Source organism: Ctenopharyngodon idella, chromosome 6 (genome assembly GCF_019924925.1).
Source record: "Ctenopharyngodon idella isolate HZGC_01 chromosome 6, HZGC01, whole genome shotgun sequence".
Lineage (NCBI taxonomy): Eukaryota > Metazoa > Chordata > Actinopteri > Cypriniformes > Xenocyprididae > Ctenopharyngodon > Ctenopharyngodon idella.
In genome coordinates, this window is record NC_067225.1 from 32,997,514 (window position 1) to 33,017,586 (window position 20,073).

General features: G+C 35.8%; 1 long non-coding RNA gene across 1 annotated transcript; it reads left to right on the forward strand.

Annotated features, from left to right (window-relative positions):
- The first annotated feature begins 6,678 nt into the window (after positions 1-6,678).
- On the forward strand, positions 6,679-19,273 carry LOC127514903 (uncharacterized). Its single transcript, XR_007930733.1, has 2 exons — positions 6,679-7,270; positions 18,267-19,273. It is a non-coding gene; the product is annotated as an uncharacterized LOC127514903 (long non-coding RNA).
- Positions 19,274-20,073: the final 800 nt, after the last annotated feature.

Genomic DNA, 20,073 nt, shown 5'->3' on the forward strand with positions numbered 1-20,073 from the left:
GATGAGAGATTACAGCAGAGAAAACGAACGAAGGAAACGATCACACGTGTGGATGGCAGGACAAATGGTGGAGCTGTAAAATTGGTCAAGAGTCTGAATTGTAAACGAGTCTCAAGGTGATACGGCATCATTGCTTCCTGAAGAGAGAGGAGACAAGGGGGTCCTGCGCCAAATGCATTATGTCAAGCTAACAATCGGGGGTTTGGAAAGTATGAATAAGAAATGATTCTTATTATTATAAATGTTGAAAACAGTTGCGCTGCCTAATTTATTTGCGCTAACCGTTTTCAGGATTCTTTGATGAATGGAAAGTTCAAAATGCATTTATTGGAAATAGAAATATTTTAATAAGAAATGTTTCTTGAGCAGCATATTAGAATGATTTCTGAAGGATCATGTGACACTGATGTCTGAAGTGAAAATTCAGCTTTGATCACAGAAATAAATTACATTTTACTATATATTCACTTAGTTTTTTAAAGGGGCCCTATATTATGCCCCAATTCACAAGATGTAATATAAGTCTCTGGTGTCCCCAGAATGTGTCTGTGAAGTTTCAGCTCAAAATACCCCACAGATCAGTTATTATAGCTTGTCAAATTTGCCCCTATTTGGGTGTGAGCAAAAACACGCCGTTTTTATGTGTGTCCCTTTAAATGCAAATGAGCTGCTGCTCCCGCCCCCTTTCCAGAAGAGGGCGGAGCTTTAACAGCTCGAGCTTCAGATGCTCAACAACAACAAAGCTGGAGAATCTCACGCAGCCAAAATGAGGATTGTCAGTAACAGTGTTCAGATTTACATTGTTCAAACCGGAGTCGACACTGATGGAGAGACTCAGGAAGAAGTTACAACTTTTAGAATGAAACTGGACGTTTCTGAATGGTTAGTGGATAAATTTATGTAGTTGCTGTGGAGTTGATTCAACTCATCGACTAGCATGTGCCGTCATGTTAATCTTTTGTGTTGAATTGACCCTCGTTTGTGAAGCAGTCCAGTGTAAAATGATGGCATGTCAACAACACTCTACTACAACAACTCTTCCTCTTCTTTAAAGCAGCCCAACATGGCCTCACCCCCATTTGTTGTGTGTTCTTGGGGGCGGGGTTTATGTAAATTTTAGGGTTAGTGATGTCACCAACTCGGGAAGAAGCTCATTGTAGTCCCTACCAGCCATTTGTTGTAGTCCTTAAACAGCGAATTCTCCCTTTGCATTGAACTTTGAGCGTCGTAACTTTGCAGATGTTGTTTATGCTCAAACAGCAACATTACACACTAACTAAAGTTAAAAAAGTGAAATCATAATCAACGACCCCTTTAAATTGTAATAATTTAATCAATGTCTAGTTCTGTCATGAAACTCTAGATGGCACAGGCTGATGGGACCTTAATGCAAGCTGATGAGATTTACGGCGTTAACTACTTGGCACAAGCTGATTGGTTCATGTCGCATCTGCAGCCAATGAGATTGCTGCTCAACATTTAAATGGCTGGTTATCATTCACTATAGCAGTTGCAGCATGCTTTCAGAGTCTAAAAACCCTCCACCTTCCCCAGCTCCACCTGTATAGATCTGCTATGAGTAATTGATATATGTTATTTGTGCAGCAGCAGTATGTCTTACATACTCACAGCAGCGTATCACCGTATGTATTGGCAGTAGCAAGTTCCTGTACTTGCTCAGCGGTAGAAACAGAAAAAATCTACAACAACAGCAATAATCAACAGTAGCAGCAATTCAGCAGCAGCAGCGTAGCATATCTAATCCACCAAGACCAAATACATACATTGTCATATACATTACCATGTTAAAAATCTTCAGAGAGTCATGATAGAAATAAAATAATATAACACACACACACACACACACACACACACGTGTATAACCATAAAGTAACTAAACACATTGTGCCAAACAAATTGCTGTAATAACAAATCCTCTCTCAAAAGAATACCTGGAATCTTTGATTACTCTGGGAAAAAATATTCTGTCATTCTGTGAATGTCAGAACGATATTTTGAGCATCACAGAAACAGACCCAGAACACTTAATAGTCAGCCGTAATGAGTTTTTCTGGTGCTAATTGTACCACCTTTCATAAACTACACTCATTATGTTTTCGGTTTTCGGTTGATCTGCATGGCCACTGCTCTAATGGACGTGTGTTGAAAGAGATGTTTTCTTTCTGTGAGAAAAGAGCAGGTGCTGTTGACATCATGGGCTTTTAGGTGAGGAAAATGCTGCCTGACCACATCAAATTCTGTCGCCTCACTTTATCCTTCCACTGGGAAAAGGACATTGTGTGTAGGTGTGTGTGCGTGTGTGTGTGTGATTTATGAGGACACAAATTTGTATAATGACATGGGTATTACACTGGTATTACGACGTAAACATGAAATATGAGGACATTTCATGAGTCCTCATATTTAAAATATTAAAAACATGCTAAACAATGTTTTATTAAAGATGTAAAAATGCAATGGGTAGGTTTAGGGGTGGGGTAGTGTGGGGGATAGAATTACGCCTATAAAATGTTCTCACTTTGATAGCAAAACAAACCTGTGTGTGTGTGTAGTATATATAGGGTGAATTCAGGGTGATTGGGACACTTTTTGCCATTGAGATGACTTGGAAAGTCACAAAAATTGTGAAAATATTATTACAATTTAAAATCATGGTTTTCTATTTTAGTTTCCCGAACATCCCTAATAGAAAACCTGGAAGTAGCCCATCATTATTAGACCATCTTGGACCTGCAATAAACCATTTAACAGCTGGTCATACAAGCTCAAAGTAGGCGAGCTGTTTTTTAGAAGATGGTTAACCAGCTAATCATCAGCTACCATGTTCCAAAATACATCAATTACATTAGCTGGACCAGACCATGTGCCCTTATATTTCCACTTCATTTTTGGGATATGAAAAAGTAAGGGTCAAGATATATTTTTCATTAAAAGTATTCGGGTTTTACGGAAAACACAGTTTAGAGCTGTCTGCGGCGGCTGTAGACATGCATAATTTAAATGATAACGAAAAAGCAGAAGTACGTGATAAGGACGAATGGCGAATTCGGAGGTGTATTAAGAATTCCTCAGATGTGTTCAGATATTCTGCAGGCCGCTATGGATGACATGACGGTGGGCCCTTAAAATATTGACAAACCGATAATATACCCCACTGTAATATTCTGAGAGTAAAAACCTTTAATCTTACAGCCTTCAATCTAAAGCGTTCACATATTGGCATAGGTGGGAAAATCGTGTACAAAATGCACTTCAAAGATCTGCAGTGAAACGCTTTTCGGCATATGAATTGCGTGTGCTTCAAGAACAAAAAAGCAATTAAACAAGCTCAAGGTTGTTGTTTTATCTAATCAGCATTCTTTTAATGATGCAATTCAAGTTATCATCTAAGCAAAAAATAATTGGTTTTATGCATGTGCAAAACATCCATAAAAACATTTGGCTGGCTTTTGATAAGTGTGAAGAGGGATATATCACCGTCTCAGTGCCATATATTTGAATTTATATTTAAATACATGCATGTCTCTTATGGCTCATTTGTAGAGCTGAATAATTTCTCACTTCTAAAGTCCACAGACAGCCGATTCATCGCTTTGATCATAAATCAGAGTGAGACACGTAATACACATCTTCATTAGGACACACACTCACACACATACAGTTAAAGAAAAAGATTACATAAAACTAAAAACTTTGTTATTTACTCACCCTCATGTCGTTCCACATGCGTATGTTGTTATATTTTTTGGGGTGAATGCAAAAGAGACTCTTTCGAAGCACTTTTCCATGTAATATCAGTTCAAAGGGTGAGCAGGTCTGTGTATCTACAAAAAGAACAAAAAAAGCATCATAAAGCACTTATAAAAGTCATACACATGACTTGTGCACTATATTTCAAGACTTCTGAAGTTATATGATGTGTTTTGCATGAGAAAAAGACAATATTTAGGTTGATATTCCTGTCTGAAATCTTATTCACATCCTGTTCAGATTCAAAAATTGCACTCTAAAAAATGTTGGGATAAAAACAACCCAAGTTGGGTTGAAAATGGACAAACCCAGCGGTTGGGTTAAATGTTTGCCCAACATGCTGGTCAGTTTTATTTAACTCAACTATTGTTTAAAAATTACTATATGGCTGACTTAAAATGAACCCAAAATAGGTTGGAAATTAAAAATCAGACACATAATTACTAGAGGCAACAATAATAATCAAAAGGTGAACATTTATTAATAAGCAATTTAATAAATATTTATTGCTTAATTATTATTCATTAAACATGGTAATAAATCTTAATTTCCAACATACTTTGGGTTCATTTTAAGCAAGCAATACAGTAATTTTTAAACTATAGTTGAGTTAAATAAAACTACCCAGCAGGTTGGGCAAACATTTAACCCAACCGCCAGGTTAAAACAACCCAATCACTGGGTTTGTCCAATTTCAACCCAACTTGTGTTGTTTTTAACCCAGTAATTTTTAGAGTGTGGTGTTTTGATAGGTTTCATGAGAAGAATCATCAAAAAAAAAAAAAATGTAAAAAAAAAAATTGTATATATATATATATATATACGTATATATATATATATATATACGTATATATACGTATATATCAGGTTACATTTATATTTGTTTCAGATTTAGTTCAGTTTTACTTTTTAGTTAACAATAATAACTGAGAAAATCAACTTAAGCAATGTCAACCTGTCTAACATTGTTTGACTTGATTTGCTGTTAGATTTGCATTTATATATATAAAAAGAAAGAAAAAACCCTGACAGCATCATCTACTGGCTTTTTTCCACCTGTTCTCAATCAGTTTCTCCCATTATTGTGGCCAGAAAATGCAGGATGAGTCAGAGAACAGGACAATTATCTTTGTCACTTCGATGCAATTAGTATTGATAAGAAATATCCATCTAAGGGTGAGCAGCCATTACCAGCGGGTTGGTGTGCGCACGTGTCTTTTACTGTCCTATCCCCGTCTGTCAAGTCCATCAGCCCATGCGAGCTGCTGTGATTGGGCCAAATGGAGATGAAAGTGGTGGCAATCACGGCCCGTGACATTAAAACCTTTTATAGATTCCTGTCAGTGGAGAGCTTTATGCTGGTACCCTGTCAATGGGGCCTGATCGTTTCTGTCAGAGAGGCATGTGCACTTCTGGCCACATACAAAATCTCAACAAAATGTCATTATGCTGTGTGTAAGTGCTCGGGTTGAGGCTATGAAGGATGTCCTACCACACTGATAATAACTGGTTATCATCAGCTAGAAAGCACATTGTAGTTCAAATGAGTCTCCAGAATGTGCGTGGGCCGTCCATCTGTTTGTCTCAGGTGCACTAACACATATTACGTATGCATTTACATTAAAGAGGTCATTATCGTGCAAAATGACATTTTCCTTGCTGCTTTGAAATAATGGTTTAATGCATGATTTACAGTAAAGATAATATTTTCTGCTCGGATACATCAACATATACTCAAACATTATGAATAAGGTTCATTCTTAACATGTTAAACTTCAGTCTTCACATGTGTTTTCAGAAACTGAACATTAAAAGGTGAAAAACCCACTAATTTAAGTTTTTTAAATGCTCACAATTCAAAATCTAACTGTCCGCATTGTCACACTGACATACTGAACTGCAATCAGGCTTATTATTGTTAACTAAAAATATAAAAATAACACTTTACAATAAAGTTTCATTTGTCAGCATTAGTTAAATACTTTAGTTATCATGAATTAACAATAAAAATACTTCTAAAACATTTATTAATCTTAATTAATGTTAGTTTCAACATTTACTAATACATTATTAAAGTCAAAAGTTGCATCTTTTTTAATGGACCTGAGCTGAGATGAACTAACAGTTATTTTTATTAACTAACGATGACCAAGATTATACTGTAACAAACGTATTGACCATTGTTAGTTAATGTTAATGCATGTTAACTAATAGGACCTTATTGTAAAGTGTTACCTAAACTTTTTTCATTTTTGTTGACTGAAATAAATAAAAACTTAAATAAATTAAACATAAATAGTAATATTTAATAAAGCACATAACAAAATAGCAACAAATTAAACTACACTCTAAAAAATGTTGGGTTAAAAATGGACAAACCCAGCAATTGGGGTTGTTTTAACCCAGTGGTTGGGTTAAATGTTTGCCCAACCTGCTGGGTAGTTTTATTTAACTCAACTATTGTTTAAAAATTACTATATTGCTTGCTTAAAGTCAAAGTTTGCCAAAGTATGTTGGAATTGAATATATATTGATATGTTTAATAAATGAACATTTATTAATAAGTTTAATGAATAATAATTAAACAATAAACATTATTAAATTGCTTATATGTTGACCTTTTGATTATTATTGTTGCCTCTGGTAACCTATTTTGGGTTCATTTTAAGTCAGACATATAGTCATTTTTAAACAATAGTTGAGTTAAATAAAACTACCCAGCATGTTGGGCAAACATTTCACCCAACCGCTGGGTTTGTCCATTTTCAACCCAACTTGGGTTGTTTTTAACCCAGCATTTTTTTGAAAACTGAAATTATATGTATAAAACAATGCTCTATGAATAAATAGCTATATCAAAATAGTATAAATAACACTAAAAAACAACTGACTGCAACTGGTGTGGTTTTGTGCATATATTTGCATAATGTATTATAACTGGTCTTTACTTTCTTGCATCTATTCAACCACATATCCAAATGTCATGACAACAGAGTAAACTTAAACTAACCTAAAAACAAGCAATAGCACTTGGCATCATCAACAATAAATTGGCATAACGCTTTGAACACAATAAACACACTAAAAGAGGCTGTTATTGAAGGAAGGAGGACTTGATAAAAACACCTAAAACCGATAACTAAACGCTGTTGCTCTTTTCAAATAAAGGTTAGTCCATAATAACCAAGAGAATTTACATAGAAGTCCTAAAGGTATGGTAGCAAAAAAAAAAAACAACAACAGCTAAATCAATCAGAGAGTGTGTGGAAAAGGTTCATTAAAAAAAAAAACAATTACAATTTTGGTGCAAGAAACCTTAACTAAGATTATAAGTAGACCTGAAGAAAGAAAAATAAGCAGAAAGTCCGGACCCTATGAAATAGATTTAAGAGCACCGTGTTGTTGTTGTCATATTTTCTTTTGAAACAGGAAAAAGATCTTATCAGTGGAGGGGGCGGCGATATTCTCCTTCTACACAACATCTGATTGGACAAAATGAGTGAGTGCAAGATGATGTCATCAATATTTGTTGCCTTTTGCCATACATGTAAGAGAAAGAATATACATTTTAAATAAATGTACAGTATGTAGGCTATCTGATAAAAGTTATTTTGTCAACTTTTAGCAATACACTATTGTCTGAAAACTACAGACTTGAACTAAAAGCCACAAAACATTCAGTGTGATCTCTTCCTGACTTCCCAAAGTGTCTCTCTCTCTCAAGTAAAAACACCTATTTCAGCTTTTAAGGTTTGCAGTTGTGTGCCAATCTCCAAGAACCACAGCAGCGATATGAGTGATGCTCTGTGGATCGTCTCTTAATTCCAGGTTTGGTTGAGAGTTTTGACAAGAACAAACCGCACAATCTACATGGATGACAAGGAAGGAGCGCATTTCACCAACGCAGCAACCATTCATTTTCACATCCATTTTAGCTGTCCAGCAAAACACACAAGGGTCGATGACATCCGAGCGCGCGTCGCAGGCGAACATGTGTTGACGTGCCGGCTGTTCGACGAGGCAGCGGATGGAAGATTGCACTTGAGTTTCACGAGAGTTTTCTCATTCTTTTTTCATGCACTTCTGTGTATTATTCATTCATTTTAGAGGAGAGACAATATAAAAGTATAAAACAGAATCCAAAAACGGACTGCAGCGTTTGCACCAAACCTCTCTCACTGCATTGAGAACAAAAAAATGTAACTCAATTGACCGTGGCATTTCTCTCTTTTTCTTTCTCATCTGTTTCTGAGCACTTAAGCTTCACCTCTCAGCCTGTTTTGATCATGTCAGATAGCTCAATCTCTGGCTCTTGACTCTCGGACGCTGCCCTCTTCTCCACAGAGCTCAGCTGCAGTTTCATAGATGAAATTCACTCACCAATTCTAAGAATAATTTCATGCACTCTAGTTTATCATGGTTGGATGCACAATTATAAATAATAGTATTGCATGCTCTGCCAGAGTACTCAATTCTGATCGACTTTAATGAATTAGAAATTGTGATAACTGATAATTGTTAATGTTGACAGTACAATATTAGTACACATTCTGTGTACTGATGATGAAAAATAGCTATGCATGATGCATGAATAGCTATGCATTATCTTTCATATATAATTAGTGGATTTTTTAGTTGAGTCTGAGGCGTGTCACTGTCAATGAATTATGTATAACATTAATATATGAGGCCTTTAAGCACATGAGCAAGCCTTTAACCATCTCAATCATAGATGGAAAAGACCATTTACAGCCAATACAGGCAGTTTACCATAGGAAATATATGGTTTTAAAGCTTTTTACCAGTTATAGCACCATATATGGTCCTATCTCCATAAAAGTTGGCATGCTTCTTCAGAGTCATATGCTGCATGTGCTTACCTATTTTCGTGAAGTTACGAGTTTTCATTTAGGAGTTATAGACTTTCTTGGCCAAGCCCCTTTTCTAAATTACCCTGTCATAGCTACCCAAAGGGTAAAGTTAAACTTTTTTTGATAATTATTGACCTAGAGAGTCCAGAGAATTATACTGCATTGGTTTTATTCTGATTGAGCAAAAAACCTAGGACTAGTTTGCAAAAGTAGATTTTTTACATAATCGCGAATATTTAATGAACGATTTGGATTGACAGCATTGGTTCTTGAGGCAAATTTGTTCAGTATGAAGAGCTCTAAAAAATGATATGAATATTTTGTGTAAGCATGAAATACCATGTGATTACAGAGGCGTAAAACTCGTTAGCACCACCTAGTGGCTGATTTCTTTCAAAATTCTCACAAACCTCTAGGACAGTGGTTCCCAATCCTGTTCCTGGAGGCACCCCATCACTGCATATTTTGCATGTCTCCTTAATCAAACACACCTGATCCAGGTCATCAGCTCATTAGTAGAGACTCCAAAAAGTGTGAAAAGGGTGTGTCAGAGAAAGGAGACATGCAAAATGTGCAGTGTTGGGGTGCCTCCAGAACCAGGATTGGGAACCACTGCTCTAGGACATGCTGAACATGTCCACCGAGTTTCGTTCCAATTGGCCTCCGTTAACCTTGTCTAATAGGTGCTCAAAATTCATTGGCCAATGGCGGCCATGCTTTTTGAGATATGCCAATGCCCTTATAGACAATCATGACTCTTTTGACCAAGAAACTGCATGCCAATTTTCAAGTCAATTGAACTAACGGTTGCGTAGTTATAGTTGTTATAGTGCCACCATGTGGCCAATCGCCATGATATTTTTTTTACTGTGACCAAAGATTGAGCCCATACACAGGTGTTCTGAGTTTGGTGAAAATATTTCATTCTGTTCACGAGTTATAGCCATTTTAGTTAAAACGTTCAAACATTTTGGTGCCCATGAGCAAGAGTGAATAAAAATTATAATTAATTCAAACACTATGTGCTTGAACCCCTAATTATAATATAATGTATTTATCATAATTAATTAAAAACTGTGATAACTGACATTCAAACTATTAAAGTTGTGCATAACATGCAATGAATGTAGTAACACCTTAGCAACACCCTGACAACCACAGGCAACCACCAATCACATTTACTGCAGAAAATCCAGTTATTATGTCTGCGCTGTAGACATGAATACATTTGTGTACAGAGTAAACAGTGCATCTTTCTGCAGGGACTAACAATGTACAAAAGAAAAGAAAATCATAAGATGTCACAAACTGACACGAGTTGATCCTGACACCCACTTTAAACAGAGACGAACGCAAGATTGAATGTTTGTCCCTCGACTTCGTTTGAATTTATAATCGGAGTTACATGCAGCGCTGGCCTCTTGAGCAAATGCTCCTTGCAAACATAACCGAATTAAACCAAGTACATTTTCAATCAGATTTGTGAACTTTAAGTAAATCAAACACATCCGTTTGCTCAAATATTTTCAGGCTGCCCAGATATTCAGAAAGCATCTTGATTCTCGGAAACAAATTAAAGAGAGATGCTGTAAATTAGCATTTCATAGAGGCTTACATCTCTAATGGAGCTGTTTCACACAAGAGGAACTGAAGAAGTCAATTGTTTCCTGTCTCTCTCTAAACATAAACCCATTTTCACCTGTCTGGAAATGAACTGTAATCTCACTTGGATTCCCACATGGCTGTAATCTTTCTCTTCCCTGGACATGGGGATAGTGCTGTAATCTGTGCTGAATGAGGGAAGTTCTGCGTGTGAAATCTGTGGACGCCTGCAGCCCGCTGGAGCCTTTATCAGCCACGACAGGGACCCGACGGGCCCTCGGGCCATCAGACATACCTTATCAACCCTGAGAGAGAGAGAGACAGAGAGAGAAAGAAAGAAAGAAAGAAAGAAAGAAAGAAAGAAATGAGTGAACAAAAATAAAACAAACAAATTTGTGGAAAAAAAACAAACAAAAGAGGGAACAACAAATGAAAATAAACAAAATGATTATAAATGATAAAGATTAAAACAAAAACAAAAAAAAGAACAAACAAGAACAAAACAATAAACAAAATTGGAAAACAATAAAACACAATGAATGAATGAATGAATGAATGAATGAATGACTGAATGAATGAATGAACGAACGAGCGAACTAACTAACGAACGAACAAGAAATATAGAAGCACTGTTCAGAATAGCTATGTCCCTACTCATGTTTACATTTGTGCAGCAGAAAATATGCATTTTATGTTCACACAGACTAGACCTTCTATATTTGCCAAAATGACAAAAATAACACTTTTTTTCACTTTTTGTTCTGTGTCCCATAATGCAAAGCACCATTTCTAACTGTGACGATGTTGCCTTCAAGTCATGTGGGAATGTCAGAATTACAAGTGGGAAAATCTGAATTTGTGTGATGTAAAAAATGAAACAAAGAAAAACAAAAATTACAACATATGCAATGCCACTGAAAACCAAAATGATCCAAAAAACATTACTCACCCCCCTAAACCTCCCTCCAGGTCACGGCACCAATGTAACCCCTCCTGTTCAAACCGCCCACTGCAGGCATGGGAGTCGGGTGCTCTAACAAGGAGGCTAAAGACAACAGTCTCTAGCATCAGTCGCTAGAGCGCCTCTTGAGATCAGGGGAGTGAGGTTTAAACGCACAGCTCTCACTAGCCTATGTCCGTTACACTCACCCCCTTAAACCTCACTCCCATTCGGGTCATGGCACCAATGAAACCCCTCCTGTTCGAACCGCCCACTCTAAGCAGGACTGAAACCCAGGTCCGCCAGCATGGGAGTCAGGCGCTCTCACAAGGAGGCTAATGACAGGAGTCGCTAGAGCACCTCTTGAGATCAGGGGAGTGAGATTTAAATGCACAGCTCTTACTAGCCTATGTCCGTTACACTCACACCCCTAAACCTAAACCATCTGGATCATGGCACCAATGTAACCCCTCCTGTTCGAACCGCCCGCTCTAAGTGGGACTCGAACCCCGGGTCCACCGGTATGGGAGTTGGGCGCTCTTGCCCCACTCTATGCGGGCTTCGAACCCGGGTCTCTGGCGTGGGAGGCAGGCACGCTAACAAGGAGGCTGAAAACTGCAGCTTTTAGCGTCAGCCACTAGAGCGCCTCTTGAGATCAAGGGAGTAAGGTTTACACGCCTACGGCCGTTACACACACCCCTGAACTTATACTTAAGCGTCACACATCTTGACTTATAATCTTTTTATAATCTGCTTATAATCTTATTTTCCCACTCTACTATGCAAAACAATGATTGACTGTGAATTTGTGTAAAATACATTTCCAGCCTCAGTTCTGCACTTTTTTTTACAGGAAGTACAGAAAGTCACCTAGGAACTCTTTTTAATGAAGTATTCCATTTTCCCATCCACTTCTCAGACCTTCTCTCATCCTTCGCTGTCAGTCCCAGGCGTGTGGGTTTCAAACAGTTCAATTAAGCTTCACTCTTCCCTCTGAAAACCTTTCCATTCTCAATTTAAGGCTGCTGATCAACACCAGACTCCTGAAGTGCACGTTTCAAACACTGCATTTTTCAGCACTATATCGATGTTTTACAGAATATATCTAGAAGTTCTGAGAAATGCTTTTCCGGATGCCCCCACTCCACTCAAGCGCAGAGGTCATATGGGAACATGTCTATCGGCACAGTGAACATGCAGCTGTGTGACAAATGTGCCGAAGCAATTAACTTTTATTTTTTGAGCCATTCGATGCATTCAGCGTAAAGCAGTCATGGTGGTTACAGGCATTTTAAGACAAATCCATTATTGCACAAATCCAAAAAACACTTGCTACAGATGTCAAAAACAGTTTCATACTCATAAATTTATACACGTAATATTAGATTAAACAGACAGGAAGACGACCATGCTTTTATCATTACCATAATTATCATTATGATGTCTTGATTATTATAACTTTGACTTTATATTTACATTTTAAAATTGTTTGAACAATGTAAGGCTGAACACCGTTACTGACGATCCTCATTTTGGCTGCGTGAGATTCTCCAGCTTTGTTGTTGTTGACCAACCGAAGCGCGAGCTGTTAAAGCTCCGCCCTCTCCTAGAAAAAAGCATGCTCATTTGCATTTAAAGGGACACACACAAAAACGGTGTGTTTTTGCTCACACCCAAATAGGGGCAAATTTGACAAGCTGTAATAAATGATCTGTGGGGTATTTTGAGCTGAAACCTCACAGACACATTCTGGAGACACCAGAGACTTATATTACATCTTGTGAAAAGAGGCATAATAGGTGCCCTTTAAAAGTGTACATTGACTGTGCTAGAGGGCTTACTTTTTTGCATTTAGCTGATGCTTTTATCCAAAGCGACTTACTAAGGTGCAACAAAAGCAATCTGTCAAAGAGCCAAAAATATAATGGCATCTTTATTAGACAATGTGTATTGTCCGCCAATCCACATCTCTGATGATTTTAGACTTGATTTCAATAAACTAATTGAAAGAGAAAAATACAACAGTCAGATGATGTGCAACATCTCTTAAACATGCTCTTTGTTGCATCCATGTTTATATGAGACATAACCAACTAACTTACTGCATCACTTACTTTCCATTAGCATTTGCTCTCAAACGCACCTCGACTCAAGGGAAGCAGCAGCAGCAACTACTACAAAGTGATTTTACGCTGGAAAACACGTTTAGCATAAACTCCTGTCTGGTGCCCGTGTGTAGTCCTGCCAGCCATCACACAGCAGAGCTTCAAAGCGAAGCGCCGGGACACGCTGAGAGCTGCGTGTTTACCCGGAGACCCTCCTGCTTCCAACAAAAATCCGGCGAGACAACGGCTAGACACAGTTTAGCCTAGCCTGGCCCAGGTTAGAGGAGCGTGCCAAATGAAGTCTGTGACAAGAAAGATGTAGAGGGAAATGCATTTGTTAATATTTAATGCTTTTACAGACACAAACATAGAAAAAAGCACTGGGTTTGCGTATGCATTTTTTGGTAGCTACCTTTGCCTGGCTCTCCAGCGATCCCTTCACACCCGTTTCTGTCCCACTGATTTAAAGCTGTCGAATAATCAATATTCAGTGGCATGCACTCTCTGAACAGCAGGAGTTTTGTTCTGATCTTACTACAAATACAGAGGCTACATTGCCTGGCCTTGGGATGCGCAAGCAGAGATAGCGGAGGCGGCGTTTAGCATGGAAAGCGCTCATCCTGTCTTTGTAAACCGTTGCTTTAGAGCTGGACCTTGCTGCATATGCTGGTCCTCAGCAGCACTAGAAACTCCACAGACTCTTGGCCTTTCCTTCAGACGAGCAGCATTTTCAAGGTCGGTAAAAGAATGTAGATGCTCTTTAACCCGTGAGCAATTCAGGCCCGTTACGGGTCCCGTCGCACAATCAGAGTCAGAATGACACAGATGGAATTGCTCACATTGTGAATGACTCCTGAAATCAACTGATGTTGTATTCATGTCTTCAACGTCTTCAGAATATCTTCTTCATAGTGGATTTCATGACCGTCATCATCAAGAGAGGAAGGAAGGAAGGAAAAGATTTTGAAAGTTGAAAAGAAAGAGAAGTTGCTGGTCTAATATATACTGCGTCAATTGTATTTTTGTATGTATATTAAATGTATAAAATGTATTAACATAATAAATAAATTAAAGATCCCATGAAATTAAGATTAAGAAGTTTTAGTCCATGTCTGCAGAAGTCATCTACAGGTGCTGGTCATATAATTAGAATATCGTGAAAAAGTTAATTTTTTTATTGTAAATTATTTTAAAAAATGAAACTTTCATATATTCTAGATTCCCTACATGTAAAGTAAAACATTTCAAAAGTTTTTTTTTGTAAATTTGTTGATTAGAGCGTACAGCTAATGAAAGTCCAAAATCCAGTATCTCAAAATATTAGAATATTTACATTTGAGTTTCATTAAATGACCATCCCTACAGTATAAAATCCGGGTATCTTTTGTTTTTTGAAACCACACTAATGGGGAAGACTGCTGACTTGGCAATGGTCCAGGAGACAATCATTGACACCCTCCACAAAGAGAGTAAGTCACAGAAGGTCATTACTGAATGGGGTGGCTGTTTACAGAGTGATGTATCAAAGCATATTAAATGCAAAGTTGACTGGAAGGAAGAAATTGGGTAGGCAAAGGTGCACAAGCAACAGGGATGACCGCAAGCTTGAGAATACCGTCAAGTAAAGCCGATTCAAACACTTGGGAGAGCTTCACAATGAGTAGAATGAAGCCGGAGTCAGCGCATCAAGAGTCACCACACTCAGACATCTTCAGGAAAAGGACTACCAAGCCACTTCTGAACCAGAGACAACGTCAGAAGCATCTTACCTGGGCTAAGGAGAAAAAGAACTGGACAGTGAACAGTGGTCGAAAGTCCTCTTTTCAGATAAAAGTAAATTTTGCATTTCATGTTGAAATCATGGTCCCAGAGTCTGAAGGAAGACTGGAGAGGCACAGAATCCAAGCTGCTTGAAGTCTAGTGTGAAGTTTCTGAAGTCAATAATGATTTGGGGGGGGCCGTGACGTCTGCTGGTGTTGGTCCATTGTGTTTTATCAAGTGCAAAGTCAATGCAGCCATCTTCCAGGAGATTTTGGAGCACTTTATGCTTCCATCTGCTGACAAGCTTTATGGAGATGCTGATTTCCTTTTCCAGCAGAACTTTAGCACCTGCCCACAGTGCAAAAACCACTTCCAAGTGGTTTGCTGACCATGATATTACTGTGCTTTATTGGCCAGCCAATATGCCTGACCTGAATCTATGGGATATTTTCAAGAGAAAGATGAGAAACAGTCGATCCAACAATATACAGATGATCTGAAGGCTCAATAGTGCCTCAGCAGTGCCACAGGCTGATCACTTCCATGCCACACTTCACTGATGCAGTAATTTGTGCTAGGAGCAAGTCATTTGCTGTAATATGTCCTGCCGATCAAGTATTGAGTGCACAAAAGAACATACTTTAAAGAACTTGAACTTTTCTGTTTTGCAAATCCATTTTTTGATTGATCTTAGGAAATATTCTAATATTTTGAAATACTGGATTTTGGATTTTCATGAGCTGTACGCTCTAATCATCAAAATTTAAAAAAAAAACTTTTGAAATGTTTTACTTTACATGTAGGGAATCTAGAATATATGAAAGTTTCATTTTTTAAAATAATTTATAATAAAAAAATGAACTTTTTGAAGATATTCTAATTATATGACCAGCACCTGTATATACTATGGTACTCTTAAAATATATATTTTTAGCAGATAAAATCATTAAAAATTCAAAGTCTTTCTTTTTTTGAGGAAACAAAACCAAAATATATTGATGACACCATCTGCAAGATAAGGCATATATATAATATTAAAAAATTAAAATTATGAATAAAAATAATACATAACATGCTACACCAACAACATAACACCATTCAATAATAGCTATGCATTGTGACGAAATAAATATTGCAAAACTTTTACTAGTGACTAATTTTTCTTTTTCTACTTAAAAGTGAAATAGATTGATATTATTCCCTGTCTACATAAAATAAAGATAAATAAAAATATACATATAAACAAAAATAATTTTACATAAAATTAAATAATTAATTTAAAATGACAATTAAATTACAATTAAATTAAAAATGAAATAAAAAATAAATAAAATAAAATACAATTAAAAATGTAAAAATAAAATAGAATACAATTAAATTAAAAATTACATAAAAATAAAATACAATACTATACAATTAAAATGAAATAAAAATAAAATAAAATACAATTAAAAATGAAATAAAAATAAAATAAATTACAATTAAAATGAAATAAAAAAAATCTAATAATAATTAAATAAAAAATTCTATTAAATTAAAAATTAAATTAAATAAAATAAAACAATAAAAAATAATAAAATAAAATAAAAAACAGGAATGCTAGCATATTACTCTCTCTAGGTATATAATTTATTGGTACGCAACTGTCCTTGACTGTACTTTTTAATTAAGAGGCATCTCGTTTTGTTAACAACTATTATCTAATTCCAAATAAAGTGACTATGATCTGAAGGAAAGCACAAAACTACTTTCTATTTTTGGTGAAAACATCCTTCAAACGCCTTTATTTGAGTTGCACATCAGATGCAGAAGTTTTCAGCACGGTACAACCATCTCTCCACGCCGACTGGAGAAAGGACTCTTACCTGAAGTGACTAATGGGAATTGAAAACAAACAGCAAACACCTGCCGTGCGACTCATTTTTCAGCAGCTTTTAAAAGCCTTCATCTGTCGAAACAGATTCTGTCGCCCAGGATGAAACCGGCTCGGCAGAAGAACACGAGAGAGGAGGTTTCACGCGAGGGAAGACGACGAGTGCTCAGGAGACAAATGTTTCAGTTTGCCATGATCTGAGGTAAAACCAGCTTCATCTTTGTGTCGGCGGCAGCTTTTCTCGTAGCTTCTCCCTGGGGATTAATTGGATCTGCCATCCAATAAAAGCGGAAAGAAAACCCAAGAAAATAAATTACAATGATTTCCACCCTCTTGTCCTCGTTTGTCTTATTTCAGTTTGAGAGTCAGACTTAAAACAAGGCCTGTCCTCTCCTCTCATTCTCTGGTGTCCCTCAGCTTTTACCCTCCACACGACCTCAACTGCATACAAAAAAAATCTGCATTCAATGTCACTTTAAAGCCTTTATATAATAATAAAAATAATAATAATTGGATAAAATATATTTTAAAATTATAGAGAGAGAGAGAGAGAGAGAGAGAAACTTATCAAATTTAATAATTAATTTATTTTAAACATTTATTTAAATAATCATTATTAAATTTTATAGAGTTCTTAAAATATTTTACTAATTAATAAAAATAATAATAATTTAAAATAGTTTAAAATAACTTATTAGTTTAAAAATTAATTATTAAAAAACTGAAAATAAAATTTATTCAGCATATTCAATTAAAATTATTGTTTTGTGGCTGATGTGATGTATATATATATATATATATATATATATATATATAAGAATTACATTTAATAGACTCATTAATTTAAAAAATAATAATTTAACTAATCATACAATTAATAAATGTATAATTTATAAAAATTTAAAATATTTAATCATTAATAAAAATAATTATTTTAATTATTAATCTTTTAAAAAAATATATTTAAAATATAAATGAATAGAAAATATGGCATATAAAATGTATTTAGAATATTCAATTAAAATAGATTAATTTATGTAAAACATACAGTTACTTGTTTAAACAATTAATAAATTATAATAAAGTATTAAATATTGTTTGATGGGCCACATTTTAAGGTCACTGAATCACTTGAACAGATTGAACAGAAAATCAGATGGCTTGGTGTTCGCATTCAGCTTTATATAAATAAAGTTGATGATCCATAAACAATAGCTCATCTTTCAACACAATCACTCCACAATCTCCATATCATGGAGCAAATGGCAATCCAGTGATAAGCAGACAGTATTATCCCACACTCATGCCAACTGTTCACTGCCTTCTTGTCTTTCCGTCCACAGAAATCCCTAATGGAACGGCAAAAGCTGTTAATCCAAACAGGAAAACTAGCCATGAGCCCGGAGGAGCAGGGAGTTCTGGGATTCTCCGCATCGCCCTCTCGTGCCAGATTATCAAAGAGACAGAGCAGAAAGTTCAGTCCCAGTGAGGAAGAGCCGGAAATCTCAGCCTTCGTTAAACCACCCGTGTGCTAGAGAAAATTCAATATAACTGACATAATTAGCTCTTCATTTTGTATTTTAATAAAAACAGAATTACCTGCTGCATTGCAATGCAAGTCCCTTCAGTTTTTTTAAAGTAGGCCTATAGACAAAAAAGAAGGAAAACCTGACGAATTTGGGAAGATGGTTGGGCATGTTGCGTTCCCAAATGCACATAATAAGCGATTTAAACACACAGCCCTTACAGAGCAACATTTACTGTGAATGGAAACTGAAAATAAACACGTTTCACTCTGAAACATGCAGCGCGTCAGAACATGTTTATATTTAATTACATCACAGCTATTGCGATTTGATGATCGCACTAAGCCATATCACATTCTCACAACCATGCATTGTCAAAATTCATAAAGAAGTTCCCAGGCAACTGGCGAATAACATGTTTTTACTCGCATTTGGCACATTGAACCCTGGGTAACATACTAAGGGTGTGTTCCACACGTCACTGCAAACTCTGTCAGAAGCAATCCATGCACAAGTATTAGAAAACGTAACTTTTTGCAGTATATTTAGTAATTGTTTAAGGCAATTTTGCGACATCATACACTAATAGTCAGCCAACCAATTTTTATCATTGTTATTTTTCTGTATGCATAGAAGATCTATTACACTTTATAAAAATGAATATAACTGCACACTCACACTTATAAGTTAACTTCTAAGTGAGTGTGCAGTTATATGCAGTGTTTATATTTGGATTTTTAATGTGGTCTTTTTTTGTACAGCACTTTGGTCAGCTTTCTCACTGTTTTTAAATGTGCTTTACAAATAAAATTAACTTGAACTTATATTCATCTTTATAAAGTATTTTTCCCTAACTTGCACCTCCATAAGGTGTGAGTGTACTGTCATGCTTTCGTTATATGACCATAACATGGTCACGATTTTAACATAAAAATGTAATTAAAAATGCAAAATAACCATTTTATTTCCAATATTATCACTATATGCCACATGCAAAGTGATGAGGTCATGTGACAAACAGGGTTGTTATAGTTAACTAAAACTAAACCCATCAAAACACATTTTCATTGCTTGAAATAAAATAAAATATTTAAAAAAAAAAATTAAACTTGTTTTGTTTTATTTCAACAAAATGCCAAGCTAGTAAATAACTAAAAAACGAATAAAACTGAAATACTTAAAAAAAAAAAAAAAAAAAAAAAAAGCTATATACACTGCAAAAAAATCATATTCCTTCTCAGTAATTTTGTCTTGTTTTCCAGTACAAATATCTAAACATTCTTATATCTAGATATATTTACTTGAGATGCTAAATTACAAGATATTAAGTCTTATTTTCTAAAAACTGTATCAAAATCAAGTTCAAGTTTTTGCTTAAAACAAGAAAAAACATCTGCCAATGAGGTCAGAAAAATAATGTTGTTTTCCCTTTGAATTGAGTTGATTTTACTGACGCCACTGGCAGATATTTTGTTCTAGCTTTAAGCATAAACTCACTTAATTTTGAAACATTTTACTATCTGAAGTCATTTTGCTTCTCAAGTAAATGTATCTTAAATTTAAGAATGTTTAGATATTTGTACTGGAAAACAAGACAAAAATACTGAGGTAGAAAATCATTTTT